At 42.4% G+C, this 16,910-nt stretch overlaps 1 protein-coding gene across 1 annotated transcript in view; it reads right to left on the reverse strand.

Annotated features, from left to right (window-relative positions):
• Window positions 1-16,910, reverse strand: part of LOC140737314 (probable voltage-dependent R-type calcium channel subunit alpha-1E) — a 619,860-nt gene that overhangs the window by 414,263 nt on the left and 188,687 nt on the right.

Genomic DNA, 16,910 nt, shown 5'->3' on the forward strand with positions numbered 1-16,910 from the left:
TCAACTGCCATGCACATGTGCACACATTCTCATAATCGATCAGAAAGTATGACCTGTTCAAAAGGGACGGGTTACACTGAACTCAAAAGGGTCTAATAACCTTATGGGCAGGCTTGGGATGGGATCCAGAGTGATAGGTCAATTGGAGCAGTTGGTGTAAAGGGTAGGATTGGCTGCTTGATGTTCTGGGGTTTCCATGTTTCAAAAGAGATAGGGAGGAAGATAAAAACAAAGGGAGGAAAGGTTGAGATTGTATTGCGAATCAGAGCTGCAGAAAGTCAGAAAGAGATCATTATCAATGGGTGAGTGGAAGTCAGAAACAGGAAAGGAGTAATCACTCTATTGTGAGTACCCCCACCCCTCCAAATAGTCACTGGTACATTGAGTGGTTAAGTAGACAGAATTTGGAATGGTGCAAAAATATCACAGTTGTTGTCATGGGTGACTAAATTCCTTATATTGATTGGCATCTCCTGAGTGTAAAAGATTTAGATGGGGCAGAATTTGTTAGGCTGACTAGAGGAGAGGTCATACTGGATCTGGTACTAGACAAGGAAGGCTGTCAGATGACAGACCTCTCAGAGTGCAAGCATTTTGGAGGTATTGATCACAACTCAATCACCTTTAGCATAGCTGTTAGGTTTTGTAATTGCAAATCAAATTGAAAGAAAAACACAGGAGCTGGGGATAACTCATGTACATCTTGTTTTACTTTAGAGAGGTGTGGTGGTGTAATGTTGTATGCTATTCACGTACTTTTACTTATAACCCATAATGAATAATGTAAACAACAAAGAATGCTTAAACAAACAATATATTTACAATATTACTCAGATTTTACCTGAAATATTAAATACACAATAGCCACGTTTTATGATAGGTGCTGATGTCATTCAAAAATATTTACTTGGAGAACAATGACACAAAGCAAAAATTAAAAATTACTGTGAGATACAAAAACAAATAAATAAATACTGCAAAGAGGAACAGCACAGCAGCGTTCACGGACCTTTTAGTAATCTGATGGAACAGAGGGTAAGGCCTAGGGTTTTGAAGCTTATTGATTAGTACTGAGGGGATGATGGTATTGAATGCCAAGCTGTAATCAATAAACAGCAGCATGTCATATGTATTGCTGCTATCCAGGTGCTCTGAGATATGAGGGTAGGTACATCCCTGGGGCTGGACAGATATAACCCAGGTTACAGCAGAAAGCAAGAGAAGAGATTGCTGGGGCATTGATGATGATCATTGCATTTTCCCTGGCCACCGGAGTGGTACAAGATTGGAGGATGACAAATATTCTATTATTCAAGATGTAAAAGGGAATATCCTGGGAATTCTAGGCCAGTGAGTCTTGCACATTATTGTGCAGGATTTACAAGTGTTTGGAGAGGCTATAGAAGGAATTAGACAAATTAGGAGAAAGGGCAAAGAAGTGGCAGATGGAATACAGTGTTGAGAAGTGTATGGTCATGCAGGAATAAAAGCGTAGACTATTTTCTAAATGGGATAAAACATTTTTTAAAAACTGGATGCAAAGGGACTTGGGAGTCCTCATGCAGGATTTCCCAAAGTTTCATTTGCAGGTTGAGTCTGTCGTGAGGAAGGCAAATGCAATGTTAGAACTCATTTCGAGAGGACTAGAATATAAGAGCAAGTATGCGATGCTGGGGCCTTATAAGATATTGGGTCAGACCGCACTTGGAGTATTATGAGTACTTTTTTGCCTTCATCTATGAAAAGATGCGCTAGCATTGGAGAGGGTCCAGAGGAAGTTCATGAGAATGATTCTGGGAATGAAAGTGTTAACATATGAGAAGAGTTCGATGGCTTTCGACCAGTACTCACTGGAACTTAGAAGAATGGGGAGGCGATCTCATTGAACCTATCACATAGTGAAAGGGCTAGACTGATTGGATGTGGAGAGTGTCAGGCCTGCATAGGTAGACAACTCCCAGTCTCCACCCAGCTAAAAGGAGACACCTGCCACTCACTTCCAACACATCACCTGCAGCCTATTTAAACCCAGCTCTCATCCACAATCTTTGTACACTAACACTAACCAGCCAACCTGAACTAATTGCTCCCAGCCTTTAGTTACCTTGTTGTGTTAAGTATCCATTCCCTCTTGTTCTGCGACCCCTTGTAGCTTGTTATTTTCCAGTTTATTATTAAAGTGATTGCTCACCACTAGATCATCTCTGCTGTGCTGCATTTGGGTCAAGACTTCTCTAATTTTTCTGACAAAGAGGAGGCTGCCAATAGTAGGTGAGTCTAAAGCCAGAGGGCACAGCCTCAGAATAGAGGAACTTCCTCTAGAGAACAGAGAAGAGGAAGAAATTCTATAGCAAGAGAATGGTGAATCTGTGGAATTCATGGCCACCATTAGCAGTGGAGGCCAAGTCACTGAGTATATTTAATGCAACTGCTATTCTGCTGTCTTCCCTGCTAGCGTCCCCTTCTAATAAGCTTCTGCCAGCAACTCTTTCATGCTTCTGTAATTTGCTTTACTCCACTGTGATACTGATCAGAATCAGGTTTAATATCACCAGCATGTGTTGTGAAATTCGTTAACTTAGCAGCAGCAGTACAATAGAGAAAAGAAATAAATCAATTACAGTTAGCATACATATATATATATATTGAATAGTTAGATTAAAAATTGCAGAGGCTCCAGGTCCTTGCTGAGACAGGAGCTGATTCTAGCCATGACCAATCTCTTAAAGCATTTCATCACTGTAGATGCAAATGCAACAGGACGGTAGTCATTAAGGCAGCTCACCTGCTCTTCTTGGGCACTGGTATGATTGTTGCTCTTTTGAAGCAGGTGGGAACTTCTGACTGTAGCAGTGAGAGGTTGAAAATGTCCTTGAATACTTCTGCCAGATGGTTAACGTAAGTTTTCAGAGCCTTACTAGGTACTCCATTGGGGCTTGTCATCTTGAGGGGGTTCACCCTCCTGAAAGAGAACCTGACATCGGCCTCCAAGGCAGAGATCACAGGGTCATTGGGTGCAGCAGGGACCTTCACAGCTGTAGTTGTATTCTCCCTTTCAAAGCAGGCATAGAAGGTATCCAACTTGTCTTGGTAGTGAAGCATCACTGCCATTCATGTTATTAGGATTCACTTTGTAGGAAGTAATTGACTTCAGAATTGACATGCATCTGATATCGCCTCCAACCTCACTTGGAAAAGCCCTCCACAAATCATACCTGGTTTTCTTGTACAGACCTCAGTTGCCTGACAATATCTATCTGATATAGCACCCTAGCTCTGAGATAGTCTATTTTATTTACCAGAGATTGTATGTTTGCCAGCAAGATAGTCAGTATTCGTAGTCGAAACCTTGTTTTTTTTTTAAAACACTTGTAGCCCGGAGTGGCATCCACATTTCTGACAAGGAGTCCTCCTAGCAAAGCTAGTAAAGCCACAATCGACATTATTTCTGTCAGTTTTAAGCAGCATATCGGAATCAGGTTTAATATCACCAGCATGTTGTGAAATTTGTTAACTTAGTGGCAGCAGTACAATGCAATACATGCTAAAATATTGCGAAAGGCAAACTGCAGTGGGTTCAAGCCCTTCCTGAGACAGGTGTTGATTCTAGTCATGACCAGCCTCTCAAAAGCATTTCATCACTGTAGATGTGAGTGTGACTGCATGATCGTAATTAAAGCAGCTCGTACTATTCTCCTTGGGCACTGGTGTAATTGTCGCCCTTTTGAAGCAATTGTTCAGTCACATTAAAACATCTTTATTAACTGTACAGACCTTGGGTGCAGTTGTGAGTCTCAGCTGCAGCAGGCTGAAACAGGATATCCATTGAGCTGAGCTGCTTCAAGTTCACCCTTGAAGACACCCCAGAAGTAGATACATCTGACCTTAGCTTCTCCTGCTCAAACTGCAGGGTGAATTCTATCATATTATATTCATTTTCTCCTAAAGGTTCCTTTACCTTAAACTCCCTTATTGAATCTGGTTCATGACACAGCATCCATTCCAGAAATGCTTTTCTTCTTGTGGGTTCAACCACAAGCTGCTCCAAAAAGTCATCTCAAAGGTACACTTCAAATTCCCTCACTTGGGATACACAACCAGCCTCATTTTCCCAATCTAGCTGCATATTGAATGTCACTATCCTAACATTTCCCTTTTTACATGCCTTTTCTATATCCCTTGTAATTTGTAACTCACATCCTCGTTACTGTTCAGAGTCCTGTATATAACTTGCATCAGGGTCTTTTTACCCTTGCAGTTTGTAACTCTACCCACAAGGATTCTACATCTTCCAATCCTATGTCACCTCTTTCTAAGGGTTTGATTTCAATTTTTATCAACAGAGCCACCCCGCCACCTCGGCCTACCTCCCTGTCCTTTCAATACATTGTGTATCCTTAGATGCTAAGCTCCCAAGTATGATCTTCTTTCAGCCATGACTCAGTGATGCCCACAATGTCACACCTGCCAATCTTTAACTGCATTGCAAGATCATCTACCTTACTATGTACATTGTGCATTCTACCTTACTATGTGCATTCAGTCCTGTATTCATCACCCTTCCATGTATTCATTTGTCCTTATGTTACAAAATACTGTCAAAATGGTTGTTATGATGCATCCAGTGTGGCAGTGTAGTGCATAGTGCTTGTTGCTCTCACTTTCAGCTTCCACCACTGGCTAGCGGTCTTGCAAACGAGAGCTGAATGTGTAAGTCTCTCCCTGCCTGTACATAGCCTCTCCAACAGCAAGCCTCATGTAATGCTTCTTCACCAGCGACACACGGAAACTGAATTTCTTTCACACTCAAGCTGAACTACAGATGACGGGGAGGAGGTCTGGCTCCTGAACATGTAGCACGCAGGCCTACCAGTGTGTGGACACACCCTGGTGCTTGTGAACCAGATGCCCACTTATGGCTAAATAGCATTGTGGGCAGCCTTGGGAGAGATGAAGGGGTGTAAACCCAGACAGCAAATCCGGAGTGGAGCCCCTAAGGCAGCTGGACATCATTGAACATCCTTCTGGCAGCTGTTGCAGCCAAACTGGTGCCAAACGTATTGCTTCATAAGCTTTCCTTTGGACTACACTGGTGAGGCTGAGAGGGGGATCTTGAGGACTGGACATCTCAGGATCTCCATACCTTCCGCCCAGGCTTGTGATGATGCTGATAATCATCACCCATTGTCCTTCAAGACAGACAGATGCCAACCAACCACCAACATTTCAACTCATCCCGCTGACTCCAATTCTGTACTCTCATCTGCTTGTCCTTCCTCACAGTCTCATTGCTCACTGCATCTACTTGTATACCAACCACCCCATCCTCAGCTCCATCACTCCGGTTCTGTTCTCCCTGCCAAATCCAACAGCTCTGGCAAACCTGTCCAGGAGGATATTGGTTCTCCTTGGGTTCTGATGTAACCCACCCTTTCTGAACAGGTCATACCTTCCTCAGAAGAAATCCCAATGATCCAGAAATCTGAAACCCTGCCCTCTGCACCAATTCCTCAGCCATTCATTTATTTGCCAAATCTTATCATTCTTACTCTCACGCGCATGGCACAGGTAATAATCCGGAGATTGCTATCTGGAGGTCCTTCTTTTCAGCTTTCTACCCAATTCCCTACATTTACTCTTCAGGATCACCTGCTGAAGAGAGAAAACAGGAAAGAAGATGGTGTCAGCAAACAATGCTACCAAGGGTGGCATCCTCTAGACAGTTCATGAAACTACTTCTTTCATTTCTTTTGTGTCTTTTGTTTTTCCCAAAGATGGTTCTGCTACTGTTGGAACCGGTGATCTACATTGTGTGTTTTCAGGCTGATTGAGCTATCTGGCACTTTGCTATTTCCATGAGACTTCAAGTGAAGCTTGCAGTCTCTATTTTGCACTGACCTCGCTGATTAAAGCACCAAGGAAGGTTGAAATCATCAAGGCGAGTGAGGGTTCAACACCGTCTACCAGCCTCTTGCTCGTTGCTGCCAGAGGAAGGTGTCCTCTCTCTCTCTCCTTCCCTCTTGGTCATTGCTCCTAAAGGAAGATCACTGCGTTCAAATGGTCTCTCTCTCCCTCGGTTCCATCAGAGAACGGTGCTGGAGCAAGATTTAATCAACACAATTTGTGGATTGGGCTCTGCAGTCCACGTTATGGTGTGTTTCTGGTTTCTGATCGCTGCTATTATTGGGCAATTTTGAATCAGAGCAGCCTGCAGATAACAAATACTGAGCTGAACTGAAATATGCCTGGACTCTTTTGATTTTATTTTATATTCTATTTCTTGCTTTCTTTTTGTTGTCATTTGCGCAATTTGGTTTTTTTTGCACGTGGGGGGAGTTGCTGTTTTTCTGTTTTATGGCTGTCTGTAGGGAAGATGATTTTCAGGGTTGTACACTGTATACATTGATAATAAATGTACTTTGAATCTGTTTTCCTGCTTCTGTTATTGGTACCAATATGTATCATGTCATCTGGCTGCTCACCAGATGACATGGTACACATCTGACAGGCTCCCCCTTCAGCATGCTATGAACCGGATCCGAGATATCCCTGATCCTGGCGCCTGGGAGGTGAATACCATCCGGGTTTCTTTTTCATGTTCACAGAATTTCCTGTCAGTTCCTCTAACTACGGAATCCCCTATCGCTATTGCTCTCTGATTCTCCCCCTTCCCTTCTGAGCGACGGAGCCAGAGAACTGCTCCTGTGGCTTTTTGCTGGTAGGTTATCCCCCACCCCCGCTTAACAGTATCCAAAGTTGTATATTTATTATTCATGGAATCTGCCACAGGGGTACTCTGCACTGGTGCTTATTTCCTTCACTCTCCTGACAGTCACCCAGGTACCTGCTTCCTGCAACCTAGGGGTGACTACTTCCCTGTAGCTCCTATCTATCACCCCCTCATTCTCCTGTATGACCCGAAGGTCATCAAACTGCAGTTCCAGTTCCTTAACATTATTTCTAAGGAGCTGCAGCTCAATGCACTTCATTCGGATATTCATAGTCATCAGGGAAACTGGAAGTCTCCTAGAGTTCCCACATCTCACACTAAGAACATACCTCTAACTCTGGACTCATTCTCAGTTCACTGCCTATGTTACTAATAGACAAAGAAAGAAAAAAAAACTTACTAGAAACTTATTTAGAACCTCTGCCTGTTCTTGCCCAAGACTGTTCAGCCAAAGCCCTGACCTATTTACTCACACAATTTCCACTCCTACAGTGGCTTTGAAGGTTTGCTTGATGGTTTTGTAGCTTATTGAATAGTACTGAGGGGGTGATGGTGTTGAATGCTGAGCTGTAATCAATGAACATTGGTATTATTGTTGTTCAGATGTTCCAATGCTAACTGGAGAGCCAATGAGATTGCATCTAGTATAGACCTATTGTGGCAATAGGGAAATTGCAGCAGGTCCAGGTCCTTGGTTAGGTAGGAGTTGATTCTAACCATGATCAATCTCTCAAAGTGACGACAGTCACTGAGGCAGCTCACTCTGCTCTTCTTGGGCACCAGTGTGATATATTCCCTTTTGAACCTCCATCTGCAACAGTGAGAGATTGAAGATGTCTTTGAACACTCTAGCCAGCTGGTTGGCACAGGTTTTCAGTGCCCTGCCAAATGCACCATCAGGGCCTGACTCCTTGTGAGGGTTCACCCTCTTGAAAGCTGTTCTGATGTCTGCCTCTGTGACAGATATCTCAAGGTCATCAGAACCCTCACAAGGAGACAGGCCCCAGTGGCGTACCTGGCACGCACAGGTGTAGTTTTATTCTCCCTTTCAAAGTGTGCATAAAAGGTGAACTAATATGGGAGTGAAGCATCATGGCCATGTATGATGTTAGGTTTTCTCCTTGTGTATGTTCCTCTATATATTGCAATAGGAAACGGTGTAGGTCACTCTACACAAATTCCATTGGCACTCTGGGTGGCTAAGAAGATACAAGGAAATTTGGAATCTACTATTCTAACAAATACATGCAAGTTCTCAACATATTTGGTCCTCAAGTTCTCACAGTCTTTTGACAGTGTCAAAGACCTTTACAAACTCCTAAGAGGACAGGTCAACATGGCACTGAAGTAATCTGTGATCAGATCTCTGGATTGGGATTTGAACCTGCAGCTAAATATAAGGGGAGCACATCCAGTTAAACAACTGACACATGTTTGGAAGGTGAAGTCCAGGCCCAATATACACAGAATAACAGACACCTGTGAGTTACAGGGTGAAAGTTTACTGAATAACTTTCTGGAATGACCTATAGATTTGAAATATTATAATAAAGTTCAGGTGATAGCACAATAGCCATCTGGGACCGAGGAATATTCATTCTTTGGTAATTGAGAAAATGATCTCAGTCTCTCACACAGTTTGGAAGAGTGAGCAACCATACTCTATTAATGAGCAGAAACCACTATTGATTTCCCCTGAGACATTATGGTTCCAGATGAGGCTGTAAGCTTTACTTTCCAGTGTTTTGATGTTTCAGTAAAGTTAGAGAAGGACATAAAAGGGGTGGTGGAGATACATTATTAATCAGGGACAATATCACCAGATGCACTCAGAGGGGTTATATTGGAGGATATCAACATGAAGTGTTCTTGCGGGAAGGTAGTCTTTAAGGACCACCACCAACCAGACCATGCTTTAATCTCACTGCTGTCATCAGGAAGAAGGTAAAGGAGCCTCAGAACCCACGCCACCAAGTTCAGTAACAGTTATTACCCCTTAACCATTAGGCTCTTGAACCAGAGGGGATAACATCACTCACCTCATCTCTGAACTGTTCCCACAACCTATGGACTGACTTTCAAGGACTCTTCATCTCATATCTCAATATTTATTACTTGTTTGTCATTATTATTATTATTATTATTATTATCTCTTTTGTATTTGCACAGTTTGTTACCTTTTGGCGTAGCGTGGAAATACATCTCCACCAAAGGAGATGCAAGGCACGCCTTCCCTCTTGTTAGCTTGCAGGTCACCCTTTGGCAAGGTATAGCACCTGCTTAGCTCCCCCCCTCCCCCCCAACCCCTGATCAGGGTCACATGAAGCCATAGGAGCAGCTGGTGGATGGTTGTATGAGCAGCTGCTGCACTTCACAAGTCCTAGTTACGCAACCACTGACGGCAGGCAGACAGACTCTGAAGAATAATGATAATGACTGGGATCACCTGTCTAGTAAAGGCACTGCCCAGAAGGCAATGGTAAACGACTTCTGTAGAAAAAATTTGCCAAGAACAATCATGGTCATGGAATAACCATGATTGCCAACATCAATGAAAAACTGCACTCAACAAGACACCTATTTGCAAAATTCAACATCATCATTATGTGCTGTGTTGTATGACATTGGTGCATTGGTTGTTTGTCCATGCAGTTGGGTGTGGTCTTTCATTAATTCTATTGTGTTTCTTGGATTTTCTGCATATGCCTGCAAGGAAATGAATCTGAAAGTTGTATATGGTGATGTGTATGTATATATATATATATATATATCACCATATACAACTTTATATATATATATATACATACACACACATTTTGATAACAAACTTAAACTTACTTTGAACTTTGAGAATGAGTTTAGTCTAGCCAAATGTGATGTATTATACTTTGGCAAATCAAATGGACAGTGGCAAGGCATTAACATTGTTGACGTACAGAGGAATTTTAAAGGTCCAAATCCAGAACTCATTGAAAGGAGGTACACATGTTGATATTATGGTGAAGAGGCTTTTGGCATGATTGCCTTTATTAGTCAAGTCATTGTTTTCAGGATTTGGAAAGTTGTTGCAACTTCATAAACCTCTGGTTGGGCTGCATCTGGAATATTGCACTCGATTCTAGTCACTCCATTACAGGAAGGATATGGAGGCTTTGGTGAGGGTGCAGAAGGGGTTAACCAGGATGCTGCTTGAATTAGAGGACGCATACTATAATGAGAGGTTAGACCAAGGGTTGCGAATCTGGAGTCCATGGACCCTTCAGTTAGTGATAGGGGCCCATGGCATAAAAAATGTTGGGGACCTCTGGGTTAGATTAACTTGGGTTGTTTTCTCTGAGGGTCGAGGCTTCCCAGAGACCTAATCAAAATTTCATGAACTATGAAATTGTCAGAGTGCAGAGCTTAGTCAACGGCGACTCCTTTGCTTGCATCTTTGGAAACAGCTCTACTTCCATCTTTAATATCTTTATTTTTCCCTTTCAGGGTTCTTTTGAAGACCCTGACCTGGAGTTATATGCTGACTACGGTTGTTTGTGGGAATGGGACCCACTCCTGGGGGTCATGACCGGCCATTATCCAACATGTCAAGGGCATGGCCTAAGAGTTCGGCTTTCCTTTGGAGGCCTAGGATCTGGGGCTCTGGAGACAGGTGGATCGAAGGTCGATGTCCCAGATCAGTGTGTGGTCGGAGCTGCAAGATCTTTGGCTGTGTGCCCAGAGACCTGAGATCTTTGGGCAGAGCTCAGAAAAAGCAACACAACGGACTTTTAACATGGTAAACCAGTGAGTTGTTTGTTATGTCTCCCCTCTCACTGTGAAACAGAGACATCTCTTTCTCCCTTATCAGGGAGGGAGAGAGCCTGTGGTATGTTGAATACCGGGTGAACACAAAGTCTTTGGGGTAGCTGCGGCTCGGTGTCTTTGCTATTGCTTTGCTCACACTTGAGTGTTCGGTGCTGATGCTTTTTTTGCCGGTGGGGGGAGGGGGATTGTTGCTCGCTGCTGCTTACACACGGGAGGGGGGAGCTGGGGGGGGACTTTGGGGTTCTAACATTTAACTGTCATTCATCCTTTGGGGCACTCCTCTGTTTTCGTGGATTGTTGTGAAGAAAAAGCATTTCAGGATGCATATTGTATACATCTCTCTGACATTAAATGTACTTTTGCAACTCTGAGTGGCATAGACAGGGGAGGTAGTCAGATCCTTTCTCCCGGGGTGAAAAATGACATAGGCAGGGGAGGTTCACAGGGCGAGAAATGTCAAATCTAGAGGGGATAAGCTTAAGCTGGGGGGAGTTGGTGTTCATGGGAGATGAGGCAGGTCTGTGTTGTTTTACATGGACGATCCAGGGGCTTGGAATACGCTGCCAGGAGTAGTGGCGGGAACTATGTTTAAGATGCATTTAGACAGATATATGAACAGGGAGGAATTGGAGGGACATGGACCATATGCAGGCAGGGGACTAATTTAAACTGGCATTGTGGGCCTACTCCTGTGCTGTCCTGTTCTATTACTTATGATACCCGAGCTGTGGTTCAACCCATGTTTTACAAAGGACTCATCCTAACTTAATTGCTCTTCTGAGCCTCAATTTATAAAGCTTGAGGTCCTCAGTTCTTTTTTTAGACTGTCTTGTTTTCAAAGAACAATTTATATATACACCACCTCCTCCCCAAAGGGCCAGAACCCTGTTCTGTAGGGCTCTGTTCTATTTTCAATGATTTCCTTCCACTAGTCATGAATGTTTTATTAAAAGGCCAGACTTGAGGATGACAAACTTGAAGAACTTGCAAAATGAGGGAAACTATTCACTTTTGAAATAGCCTGAACATGAATTGACCATCAATCTGATAACAAGCAACTAAGTGGGTGCTAACTGCAGTGAAAGCACTAATGATGGCTACGAGCTCAATCTCTGAGTGTGGAGAAACACAAATTCTGTCTGCATTTTGCAGAGGTCTGCAGACACTACTGCCAAACATTGAACAGCAGCCTGTTAGCTTTAAAGAGATGCTGCACACTCACAGGACATGAGATCCAACAATGTAACACAATGTCCATACCCTTCCCTTTTCCTCACAGTCACGTGTCTATCTAAATGTCCCTTAAAAGTCCCTAATGTTTCCGCCTCTACCACCACCCCAGGCGGCGCATTCCAAGCACCCAACACACTCTGCATTAGAAAAAACTTGCCCTTTGTATCTCCTTTGAAATTACCACCTCTCACCTTCAATGCATGCCCTCTGGTATTAGACATTTCAAGCCTTGGAAAAAATATTGTTTGCCTACTCCATCGATGCCTCTCATAATCTTATAAATCTCAATCAGATCTCCCCTTAGCCTCTGCCGCTCCAGAGAAAACAACCCGAGTTTGCCCAACCTCGCGTTATACCACATGCCCTTTAATCCAGGCAAGGTCCTGGTAAACTTTTTCTGCACAGCCTCAACGTCCTTCTTATAATGGACCAACACTCCAGAAATGGCCATACTAGAGTTTTATAAAGCTAACTTCCTGACTAATAAAGGCAAGCATGCCATCTGCCTGCTTAACCACCCTATCCACCTTTGTAGCCACTTTCAGGGAGCTAAGAACTTGGACCTCAAGATCCCTCTGCTCATAAACACTATTTATGAACAATGTACATTTCACATTTGACCTACCAAGATGCAACATTACACATTTGGCTGGATTAAACTACATCTGTCATTTCACCGCCATTAACTGTAACTGTGTCTTTATCGCATTGTATTCTTTGCCAGTCTTTTACACTATCCACATCATCAGCAATCTTCATATTATCTGCAAATTTACTAATCCACTCATTTTAATCCAAGTTATATGTACACATCACAAACAACAGAGGTGCCAGCATGGGTCCCTGCGGAACACCACTAACGCCATCCTCTCTAAGTTGCATGGGTGTGCAGCCGCGCAGTATCTGAATTGCATCTGTGCACATAGCCTTCATTGCCACACAGTTGAATTTTCTTTGATATAATGTTAATGTAATTTTGAAATCTGTTAATATAATTGTGAAATACTCTGTAATTATGTATTAATTAATATAATTCACGAGTTTTCTAAATAAAAAACACACCACAACCTTTACTTAGAAACATTTTGGAGCTTCAATGTACTTACATTGTCAGTGTTGCAATTACAACACTTACAAATTATAACAATAAACACAGAATGGAAGTTAGCAACTTATTGTTAATAAACTGCTGACCTGCTGAACACCAACAAAAAATATTCAGCTACTATTATGAACAAAAACAAAACATCACATCAAAATGACCACAATATCAAGATTTCAAAATTTGTCGTTTCTGGAAAAAGACTGCTGCAATTAAGACTTTCAATGATATGTTGAACTACATGCTTAGAAATGAAGAATTCCAAGAACTGTCAGTCCTTGTTGGCATCATTGAAACATTTCAAACTTCTAGTGCTGACTGTGAACATGGATTCAGTCTTATGAATTCAATCACGTGTAAATCCAAAAAAAAAGACAGAAGTTAAACATTTGGATAATCTAATGAGGATTAAGATGTGGATGCAAAATTAATCTGGACAGTGTTTATAAACAATGGATTTATAATAAAGACAGGTGAGAAAAAGTTTACAAAACATGACAGATTTTCTGTACTGTACTCCATTATACCCTTCAATTAATAAATAAAATCAAAAGGATGTGATTTTTAAATTTACATTCTAAATATTCATAGTATGCATTTAACAAAAAAGAAATTTAAAGTGCTGTGTAGATTTCTGGTCATGTAAAAATTTTCTGCTCAGAGCAATGGTGTATTAACAAAAAGTTAAATGACAGACATCCAGCTAGAATAAGTCCCATTGACTACTACCCTCTGTCCTCCATGGGCAAGCCAGGTCTGAATCCAAAGTCAATTAATCATGGATCCTGTAATGTATGGATCTATTACCTTTAGAGCAATGACTCCCCTTAGCACTACTGATGGACTGATAACTTACCTATACGCATTGACCTGTTCTCTCCCTGCAATGTGAAAATACCAGTTAACCTCACCTCCCATGTGCATGCTTTTATTTAATTGATATGTAGTTGTACAGGCACAACAAATTGGTGCCGAGTACGAACCTGAGTGTCAGCGAATATCACCAACTGCACTGACTGTTAAGAGTTGACAGACTTCAGAGGAAGGAGAGGGACAGCGAGAGGACAAAGTTAAACATTATGGAGAAGGCGGTTATGGACGTTAATGAAGGGACATATGAGTAACTGCATAGTGAAAGACGTACAACTAACAAAATGTGAAAATAAAGTGACCATGACCCTTAGTCGGGAAAGTTGATGAATTTGATAGTGCTAATGAGGACTGAGAATTGTATATAGAGAGGGTTGAACTGTACTATAACACGAACCACGTGCATGAGGTAAATAATGTTTCCATGTTTCTTAGCCTAATGGGTGCTAAAATATACAGGCCTTTACACAACTTAGTAACTCCTGCAAAGCTAGCAAGCAAGACATTCGATGAAATTGTTGCAATATTACAATATCACTTAAATTTATAGTTATAGCTGACAGATATAGATTTATCAAAATGAACCAGCCAAAGAATGAAAGCACTTCTGAATGCATTGCAGAACTGCGCAAACCTTCCCAGTGCTGTGACTTCACAGATGGACTTTCTGATGCATTAAGAGACAGGCTTGTGTGTGGCATGCATAGTAAAAGTACTCAAAAGAGGCTACTGGCAGAAAGAGACCTAACCTTAGAATGGGTATTGACCATTGCAGTAGCATTGGAGACAGCAGAAATGGTTGCACCAGAACTACAGAAAAAGAGCTTAGAATGTGAAATGCACAATATGTCCGTGAATGGCGCAAAAAAACCAAAAATGTTATCGATGTGGCAAATCCTCCCATTATGCAAATGACTGTTGGTTCAAAGAAAAGGTTTGCAGAAAATGTCACAGACAAGATGACAAAGAGAGAATGTGCAAGTCAGACAAAAAGCACACCCAATTAGAAAAACCACACAGAGTGAAAAAAATTTCAAACACAAAACCAAACAAATGCACTTAAGTGACCAAACGTGAAATGGTCGCAAGGTCTGACAAACATGAGCTGTCATGCCTAGAACTGCATTGCATTACTGAAGCAGATCACAGAATCATATGGATTACAATAGAAGTGTCTGGTGTCAAACTGAAAATGGAGCTGGATACAGGGTTGGCCTTGTCTTTAATTTCAGAGGCTGACTACAACAGACTGTTTTCTAAGCTACCTTTAGAAAAGATCTCGGTGATGCTGAAGACCTACACAGGCAAAAAAAAGTGTTTCCCAAAGGCATATTGCGGAAGGCCAGCTCTTTTCTGACTTGAATGGTTGAGAATGGCACATAATCAAAACTCTCAATGTATCATCAACAGGCAACTGCAGTCCAAACAGCAACAACTAACCAGAGACTGTCAGAGGTGCTTAATGCTAATGAGAGGTATTTAAGAAGGGTATTGGTAAACTCAAAGGCATGAAGGCCAGAATTGAACTGAATGAAGCAGCAACACCAAGACTCCATAGAGCGTGTCCAGTGTCTGGCATTCTCTCCAAGGCTGAGTGATCAATAAAGGGCAGAGCTGTGTGCATATGCAGGTACTTCAAGGTGAGCATCACCTCTGTGCTGCATACTGTGCAATATTCCCTGCCATGAACAGATTTTTGCATCTTTGGAAGGTGGGGAGAGGTTTTCAAAGATTGACTTGTCACAAGCCTATCTGCAAATGGAGATTGAGGAGTCAATCAGGAAGTTCCTCACAATCAACACTCACAAGGGTCTGTATCAATATAATCACCTCGTCTTTGGCATCGCATCAGCTCCAGCAATTTGGCAAAGAGCGATGGATTAAGTGCTCCAAGATATCTCAGGAACACAATGTTACCCTGATGACTTCATTGTGACTGGCAAAAACAATGAGCACCTCCAGAACCTCAGTAAAGTGCTTACCAGGCTGAGTGAGTATGGTCTGCATGCAAAGAGAGAAAAGTGTGAGTTTTTTAAGAATGAAATCTCATATTGTGGACATGCATGGCACAAGAGAAGACAGAAGCAGTGCTACAGGCACCCAAACCAGAAAATATGTCACAACTCAGGTCATACTTGGGCCTTGTAAACTACTACCACCGGTTTCTCCCAAACATTGCAACAGTGCTGCATCCATTGAATGTGTTGTTACAGACAGGAGCAAAGTGGGAATGGCCAGAAAGAAGAGAAACAGCATTCAAGTAAACAAAGCATGACAAAGTAGAGCTGAGGGATATGGTGAGCTGGTGTGTAGGTCTGATTGACAGTTTGAGTGAGATGATAGGTAATCAGTGCTCACCCATGGAGGGCATGCTAAGGTTACAAGATGATGCTAATCAAAGGTACACAGTGAGAATGGTATCGGTGACGTGGAATACAATGCAAGATTGGGGAGATGGGTTTCAGGGATTGATTGGGTCAGAACCCAGAAAGAGGCCCTTCACCTCACCGAATACTTACCAACATTGAAACTGTTTTATTCTTACCACATCCTCACTCATCTGTGCCCCAGGGTCAGTTTAAATGACCAATTAATTACCAACCCCCACTTCTTTGGAATTTGGGAGGAAACTGGAGCACAAAGGAAACCCATGAGGCTACATGGAGAATGTGCAAACTCCACACAGACAGCACGGAAGGTTAAGATTGAACCTGGATCTCTGGATCTATGAGGCCAAGGTGTTACTTGGGATTAAGAAATCCCAAGTTCCTAGGCAGGACGCTGAGGCTGATAAATGCACAAAGATGTGCTGTTGGCAGAGGAGCGTTATGGTGAGGGAGTGAGATTTAAGGCAAAGTAAGGAGATCAAGTTAGATATGGCCCTTGTGGCTAAAGGGATCGGGGGTATGGAGAGAAGGCAGGTACAGGGTTCTAAGTTGGATGATCAGCCATGATCATACCGAATGGTGGTGCAGGCTCGAAGGGCCGAATGGCCTACTCCTGCACCAATTTTCTATGTTTCTATCAGATGGTGGAACTGAAAAATCTGGCAAGGTGGGTGAGTAGGATTGAGGAATACGTTGAGTAGAGGGTCTGCAGTAATGAGCACAGAACAGTACAGCCCTTCGGCCCAGTAAATCTGTGCTGGCCACAATGCTAATTTTAATACAT

Source organism: Hemitrygon akajei, chromosome 12 (assembly GCF_048418815.1).
Source record: "Hemitrygon akajei chromosome 12, sHemAka1.3, whole genome shotgun sequence".
NCBI classification, from domain to species: Eukaryota; Metazoa; Chordata; class Chondrichthyes; order Myliobatiformes; family Dasyatidae; genus Hemitrygon; species Hemitrygon akajei.